Here is an 8,972-nt window from a genome sequence, read left to right as displayed (position 1 = left end):
CCTACATACCAGTACATTATGCTTGCTTCCTTGATGTTTAGCCTCTTCCAGTAACATCCAATTTTCATTTTTGCGCTTTTGCTTTTCCCATCTGCTTATTTTCCCTCAATCCCCCCCCCCCTCTTCTTTGATTGACAGCTCTGGCTTCATAGAGCTAGAGAAGGGCGGAGATAGATGCAAAACAAGCAGGTGGGAAGGCATATTTAATTGGTTGACCCCGCCATGAAGCATCAAGCGTCTGTACTTGGTTTGAACAATAATTCTGTGCTGACAGTCCCTTTAAGGTAAGTTGTATGTGTCACAAACACTCAAATATCAGGACCAAGATTTCCCAGCAGAACACTGTGAAGCACATTACACTGCTGGCTTGTCTTCTCCCTATTGTGCACTCTAGTGTCGTATCTTCTCAAAAGAAGTCAAGTACAGGCAGCCAACTGTCCATGTGATTTATCATATTAAAGGGACTGTCAGCATATGATGATTGTTCAAACCAAGTACAGATGCTCAGTGCTGCATGGCAGGGGCCAATCTTTTATTTACAACTTCCCACCTGCTTGTTTTCCATCTATCTCCACACTTCTTGGGCTCTGTGAATTAAGAGCTGTCAATCCAGGAAGAAGGGGTGGAGATTAAGGGAAAACAAGAAGGTGGGAAGGTGTATTTAAATGATTGGCCCCACCATGAAGCAGAGAGCGACAGTACTTAGTTTGAACAGTCATCTTGTGCTGACAGTCCCTTAGGTCTCCTTCTGCCATTGCTCTATGGTCCATTTATGATGCTCACATGACCATTGGTGGTACGTCGGAATTAACATGGGCACTCTGACTGATGGAACATGATTTTATGATAACCACACTCCTCTCTGCACTTTTTAAAACTGACAAATGCAAAGCAAAGCTACATATTTTGATGGCAAATTGTGACTTTTTGGGTATAAAATGATTAATAAATGTGGGCCATTGTGTACTAACAACTTTCTAACATAACCAGCATTAACTTTTTTAGCTACAGTAGTCTTTCTGTGGGATAGGACCAGACGGACTAATTTTCTTTCCCAACGTACAACATTGAGCCTTGGATGATCACTTTTGTTAGGTGCTAATCACTGCATGCTAGGAATACCCCACAAGACCTGATGTTTTTGAGATTCTCCATTTGGCATTCCCCATATTTAAAACATTTATTTTTTTACTTTTCACTGTTCTTATTAGTCTCCTTAGGCTATGTGCACAATGTGTGTTTTTTGATACGTTTTCGCTGTGTGTTTTCCGCGTGGAAATGCACCAAAAATGCTAGGTAATCCATGTGCCAACTAATACAGTGACAATGCTGAAGTGCTGTGCACATGATCAAGACTTTTCTTTTCAGGATTGTCATTGAGTTTAAATCTGAAGAATGTCAATTCTTTGTATGTTTTTCCCGAGCGTTTTTCACACATAGACTTGAATTGAGTCAATTAAATCCGCAGCAAAAACGCAGGTATAAAAATATTTGCAGATTTGCTATGGATGTTTACTGGGTATTTGACTGACTCAATTCAAGTCAATGAGTCAAAAATGCAACAAAAATGCACAAAGAATTGCCCACGGGAGACTACTCCTCCCATCATCAGACGGGCGCACCCACTGACAATAGTGGGAGCAGGCGCGGCTGAGGGAAGAAGTCGTCTCCTCAGCCGGCGTCTGTGCGCTGTGTAAAAAAAAAAAAAAGAAAAAGAAAATAAATCAATATTAAAATAAAAAACACTTTATACTCACCTGTCCACCGTAATCCCGATGTCCCACAGAGATCCGATCACTCGGCAACACACTATACACTAACAGGAGCACGATCGCTCCCGGCAGTGTATATCGCTGAGCTGTAGGACTGAGTTCACCGGAGTTCATCAGCTGAGAACTCCGGGGACCTCACTTATGGCATCGGTGCTGCGTGAGAATTTTCCCACGCAACACTGATGCAGTAAGTGAGGTCACTGGAGCTCTCAGCTGATCATCAGCTTATTGAACTCAAGTGACCTCACTCCTGCGCACAGCATTATACACTGACAGGAGTGATTACACTCCTGTCAGTGTATACAGTGTTTTCTTCTACAACAGTCACAACAGTATACAGTGCTGTCTTCTACAACAGTCACATCAGTGATTGCTGATGTGGCTGCTGTAGAATTGACCCGGATCGTCGTGGGACACTGTGGATTACGTCATCACGGCGGACTGGTGAGGGATTGGGCATTAGGTGAGTATACAGTGTTTTTTATTTGTAAATAAAAGATTAAAACAGTGTGGAATTTTATTTAAAATAAAGGACTTTATTCTGGCCGTGTCTTTATTTCAAAAACTTCACAAACCTTACTACGGGGTTAGTAATGGGGGTGTCTTATACACACCCTCCATTACTAACCTGGGCTTCATGTCAGCTGCCAATACAAGGCTGACATGAACCCCAATCCTATTACCCCACTTGCCACGCACCAAGGCAAGTGGGAAGAGCGGAGGCTAAGCGCCAGATGTGGCGCATCTTATGGATTTACTGCATTCAATACATTCTAGTGGTCAAATTTCTGTTGCGGAGACTAGCGATTCCGCAAGTGAATTTGACATGCTACGGTACTGAAAGACGCACCGCATGTCAGTGTCTGCGGGTGATCGGCAGCCTCACATGCACATATAGTGGACATGGGATTTCTAGAAATCCCATCCACTATGCTGCAACATCTGACCTCTGCAGGTTTGACGCTGCATAAACACGCATCTTCAAACCCGCAACACGTGTGCGCATGCGCCGGAGAAGCTGCGCATCACAGTCTGTGAAGCTGTGGAACTACACACAGCTTCACTGCGCATGTGCGGGGAGGCGCTCGTTGCGGCTCACAGATCGACAATGCACAAGTGTGGGATTTAAACGCCGATTCTAGTGACGTCGGCGCAAACCTGGGTATAGAATTCAAATGACGTGGGCAGCGACAAGCCAGGCTCAACGCCATAAAGCACAGCCCTATGACTAAATGAGCAGGTATGCTATAAGTATCTAAAGTACTTTTTACAAAAGATTATAGTGCTGATTTTAATGGAAAAAGCGTGTTAGTGATGCACATTGTATCACTAACAACGCAATGGGGGCAGTTTAGATAGTTCAAATGACATGACAGGTTTCCTTTAAATAAGCACTTTTAAATAATACACTCTGGCTAATTTACCTTTTCTTTATGTGCAAAACGACATGTTTTTGGAGAAAGTTTCCAGAAATGCCAAGAGTTGGTTTGACTCAGATCTTCCCAACAAGAATCCTGTTAAGCGGTGCACCAGACTGGTTTGATATCTGCTCATCTCTAAAGCCTGTTCCACAATAATACTTGTCCATGTGATCTCTATTACATATGGCTGGGTTCTCTGGAGTTCAACATATTTTGTTACAAGCAGTATAAGTCGATTTCTAGATATAAAAACAAGATGTCTTATTAAAGAAAATAGTAAAAAAAAATTAACCTGTTTCAGGGTATTGGGTAATGAGGGGCTATAGACCTGGATAGCACATTCATTTGTAGCATACATGTCTTGTATGATTGCTGGCAAATCAGGGATGGGTTAGGGGATCCTCCCAAGTATATTGTGACCACAGTGATTTGCCTTCACAGGAACATGGAGTTAAATGCTAAAGTTCTGCTTCCTGCAGTCACCAATAAAGAAACGCACTGCGTTGTGTACATTTTTTACCAGCCCCCAATAAACCTAATCCTGATGCATCCCATAGACTTATCATGGGTTAGGTTCCACCAGAAGCCCTGATCGATAAAGAATAAGAATATTGTGAGAAAATGGGACATGGAGCATCTACATCAAGATATCTCCAGCAGATGACTGTGCTCTATTTGACATCTGATACATTATTGATTTATTTTGACAAGATTTTATTATTTTTGAATTTGAAGCACTTATTTTGGTAAGGTTTACAGTTGCGTTTGGTGCTCCTTCTTTTGGTTTCGTTATAGTAATGATAAAATTGAGCTCTTGCAAGGAACATATCAGTTCTTTGAAGGACCCATATGGCACCAGACTGGCCACATTGACTATAATGGGGGGCTTTTTGGCTTCTGTTTAGATGAAAGTAATTTTAACAGAAAAAATCATGGAACTTGTGACGGAGCCTCCTAATAGATAGGCTTGAACACTGGCCCGAAAGAGGAGTTCTTAAGCCACAGTATGAAAAGAAAGGTTCAATGATGTTATACTGACATCTAGGGGTAGAAGTAGAAAACATGCAGAACTCAAATTACTAGAGACAGAGCACATTAATCAGCAACGTTACAGGGTTTGATTTACTGCTGATATTATTATCAGTCGTGTCCATTCTCAGTGCTGTTAGTTTTTCATTTCCCCATCTAAATTGCTTTTTATTATACAAAAATAGTAATAGTATACAGCAAAAACAGCCAAGCTGTAGTGATGAGCACAAGATTCGTCAAGATTTTTACAAAAAATTCAGATTTCCTGGAATTTTAATTTTTTTACTTTTTGATTTATGCAAATCTAGCAAACTGGCAGCTAACCCCTTGTCATTTTGCTGGATGCAAAAGAGCCAGGAAGGGGTAAAAAAAATAAAATAAATAAATACTCACCAGGCCTTCACCTGTCCTCATCCGTTCGGTCACCAGTGTGGTCTTCACCTTCTTTGACATCTCCTGGCTAGGTCACAATGTCATCACGTGCATCGTTGCAGCATAGTGTCATGGTTAAGATTTTTATATCTTGCTTTGATTATCATTTAGACAATATACAGTGGTGTGAAAAAGTGTTTGCACTCTTCCTGATTTCTTATTCTTTTGCATGTTTGTCACACTTGTTTCAGATCACAAAATAAATTTAAATATTAGAAAGAAATAACACAAGTAAACACAAAATGCAGTTTTTAAATGAAGGTCTTTATTATTAAAAGAAAAATAAATCCAAACCTACAGGGCCCTGTGTGAGAAAGGGTTACATCCTCCAGTACAACTAAAGCTCTGAGTGCGGGTCAGGGCGATGTCAGCAGCGTTTCAGGTCATGTGATGACACTGCTGACGTCACTTGATGACGCGCGGAGGCGTGAAGAACATTGGTGGTAAGCGCTCCAGTGAAGCGGAAGACATCAACGATTCAGTGTAATGGAGGGAGATTTAGTGTGGGGGTGGTGGGAGATTTAGTGTGGGGGGGACATTGTGTGGGCATAGGGGGAGATTTAGTGTGTGGGGGAGAGGTGGGGAAGATTTAGTGTGGGGAGAGGGGTGGAGGAGATTTAGTGGGTCGGAGATTTAGTGTGGAGGGGAGGGGTGGTGAAGATTTAGTGTGTGGGGGAGATTTAGTGTAATGGGGGGGTGAAGATTTGAGGACACAAGTTTGGGTTAGAAGGAAAGGAAAGGTGCAGACACAATATGGGGAGCGGGAGAAATTTGAAGACATAGTATGAGGAGCAAGGGAGGAGATGGAGGGCATGTATGAAGAAACAGTATGGGGGATGGGTGCAGACATAGTATTGTGAGTAGGGGAGATGGGTGCGGACACAGTATGGTGAGTGGGGGGATGGGTAAAGACACAGTATGAGGAGCGAGGGGGGTATGTATTGGGCAATGGGTGCAGACACAGTATGGTGAGTGGGGGGATGGGTAAAGACACAGTATGAGGAGCGAGGGGGGTATGTATTGGGCAATGGGTGCAGACACAGTATGGTGAATGGGGGGATGGGTGCGGAGACAATATGGAGAGTGGGGGGATGGATGCGGACACTGTATGAGTAGCAAAGGGAAAAATGTATGCGGACACAGTATGGGGAGATGGGGGATGAGTGAGGAGGCAGTATTGAAAGTGAGAGGGTAAATATATGAGGAGACAGTATGGTTAGCAGGGGGATCTGAGAGGAGACAGTTTGAGGAGGGAGGGGGAAACGTGAGGAGACTATTGAGGGGAATAGTGTGAGGAGACAGTATGGGGGCAGAAAAGTGTGAGTGGGCATAGAATAAAGACTAAGTAGTGTGGGGGGGGGGTAGCATGGGGGACAGTATAAGGGCACAGCCAAGAAGGGACAGTATGCCAATGAGCAGGAGTGTGATGAAGGAGCACAATATAGAGACTGGGCCCTATAGGGGGGCACAGTGTGAGAGGGGGCCCAATATGGAAAGGAGAGGGCAGTGTGGAGGGCATGTACCATAAGACGGACAATGTGGGGGTCATATTTTGTGCAGGGAATATAGTGAGGGGAAATTATTTTTTCAGGGGCTCAGCATAGGGCAGATATTTTTATTCAGGAGCATTATAATGACACTGCTATTTTTAAGGGCATCGTGTGAGGATGTGCTGCAGAAGACCAGAGAAGATGGAAGTCTGCAGAGACGATCTGTGGGTGAGAAAAATCATTATGGAGTCTGGACAAGATGACGAAAAGAAAGAGAATGACTCCAATCAGAGACAACATCATATATAAGGTACCTGAATGTAAATGTTTTTTGTGATACTGACTAATTATCATATTTTTATTTATGTTAGAAGCTTTAAAGGGGTTGTACAAGTTTGTGATGAGTCTACAGTCATTCTATGTGTCTGCAGACTTCTGAATTCTCACAGTGCGCACTGCACGCTGTCAGGATTCTCTGGTGCCGGCCATTTGCATACATGTGGTCACGTGCCGGCTAGACATGCAAGGCCTCACTCAATGAAAAAGAATTGAGCGAAGCCAGAAGTCGGCCAGAAATATACAAATCTCATACTTGTGCTGATATGACCGTGCACTGTTGCCACAGTCAAGGAAGAATCCTAAGGCTGCGTGCCCACGAAGCATTTTCCAAGCGTTTATGCTGCAGAATTTCCGCAGCGTAAACGCTTGGGAAACGCTTGGTAATCCGCACCCCATGGTCCCCAATGACAAGAAGCAATGTCAATGCCCATGCTGCGGATTTTTCCGCAGCATTTATGCTGTGCTCAAAAATCCACAGCATGTCCATTAATTTTGCAGACACGCAGAGTAATCGCCGCCATTGACTTGCATTGGATAACGTGACATCCGCATCACTACATCTGCACAAGCGGATATCACACAGTTCAATGTGCAGATGGTACCCAGGTCTGGAGGAGAGAAGACTCTCATCCACACCTGGGTACCATAGAAACTGTAAAAAAAAAAAGAATTTAAAATAAAAAATAAAGATTATACTTACCTTCCGATGTCCTCCCGGTGTTTTCTCCGCTGCGTCCGGTCTCTTGCACTGCTCGCGCTGTTGTGAAGGACCTGCCATGACGTCATTGAGTTATGTGACCTGACACATGACTGAATGACGTCACTGCAGGTCCTTCACACCACCGCGAGCAGTGCAAGAGACCGGACGCAGCGGAGAAAACACCGGGAGGACATCAGAAGGTAAGTATAATCTTTATTTTTTATTTTTTACCATTCTTATTCTTTTTTTTTTTAACTAACTTGGTCACACTACTATAAATCCATGCCGGTTGCATGGATTTATATAGTGTGAACAAGTTGTTAAGCACTTTCCAAGTGATGCTAAAATCGCTTGGAAAAGCGCTTGATAACCTGCATGCAGAAATGCATGCAAAAATGCTTGACAAACGCTTCTACCTGGCGGGAAGAACGCATGTAAAAACTGCATGCGTTTTTCCTGCCAGGGAGAAGCGTAAAAAATAAGCAGCATTTCTGTATCGTGGGCACTTCGCCTAAAAGTGTGCAGTGCATGCTCTGTGAGAATTCAGAAGCCTGCAGTCACATAGAGTGACTGCAGACTTTCATCACAAGCCTGGACAAGCCCTTTAATTATAAAATGAAGCCCTATAACATGCCAATTCTAACAGCGTGTAATATACTCACTGTCAGGATTCAGCTCTGCTTGCTAATTTCAGCAGTCATCACAGCGCCCCTTCACTCATATGTGATTTTCATACTTACGGTCATGAGATAACTAGCTTCCCTTCCTGCTTCTTTCAGTTTTTCACTGAACATTGAAAGAATTAAGGAGACCAGCTAGTGACTAAGTATACAAATCACATACATGGGTGGTCGCATACTGAATTTTTGCCCCGGGTGCCGGAAAACTTAGATACATCTCTGACATTCCCCTATGCAATAGTCATTCTCCCTGGGATGATAATTACTCACCCCTGTAGTAGCATAATTAAAGGGTTATTCTCCAACAAATGAAGTTATCTACTATTTACAGGATAGGTAAGTGTCACGTGAGGTGAGGGAAAGGCTAAATGCACAACAACAGGAAGAGGGAGAGGAAGCCCAAACACTAGGGAAAGGGGAAGTGGAGACCCCCTAGGCAGATCTGACAGTCACCCTGACTCCCCTAACGTCCCTAAATAGGTTCCACACCTATCGCCGAGCAGGAAACCTAATCCCTGACTGCCCCTAGCAATAGGCCCTAGGTAGGGAGGGGACGGGATGAGCACTAGTCAGCCCCCACTGCAACTAAAGACAAACAGGTAAACAAACAGGGGAAACACTTAGCTTGAGAAGACACCAGAGAGATCACGCCAACTATCCTCCAAGGGAACTCCAAGAAGACACTAGCCAACTACTAGTACTTCAAGCCTGGACAGAGGAACATAGAGCTATCACTGGCGACTCTCTGGCGAGACTGAAGGTATTTAAACATCCAGCAAGGGTGTGTCAATTAGCAGCAGAAGGTGGAGGTCACTGCTAGGTCCCAGAAGGAGAAGGATATCACTACACTATAGAGATGAAAAGATCAAGAAGGTGCCTGCAGAGCCAAGCGCAATGACCTTCTACAGTTGGATCCAGAACAACTGTCTGTCACACCTGACACACCCGTGACAGCATGATGATGGCCGTTGAGGGTCCAACAACTGGGCGGTACAGAAACTCATAGATCAGATCTCCGGAGCCCATCATCAATAGAGCTCAGGTGCACATACACGGCCTCCGCTACACGCATTGTCTATGGGTCTGCCAAGCACAGCGCTCGGCTATTT

This window comes from Phyllobates terribilis, unplaced genomic scaffold (assembly GCF_046119375.1).
Source record: "Phyllobates terribilis strain yellow unplaced genomic scaffold, ASM4611937v1 Scaffold_1__5_contigs__length_1240528914, whole genome shotgun sequence".
Lineage (NCBI taxonomy): Eukaryota > Metazoa > Chordata > Amphibia > Anura > Dendrobatidae > Phyllobates > Phyllobates terribilis.
Note: the sequence above shows the minus strand (reverse complement) of the source record.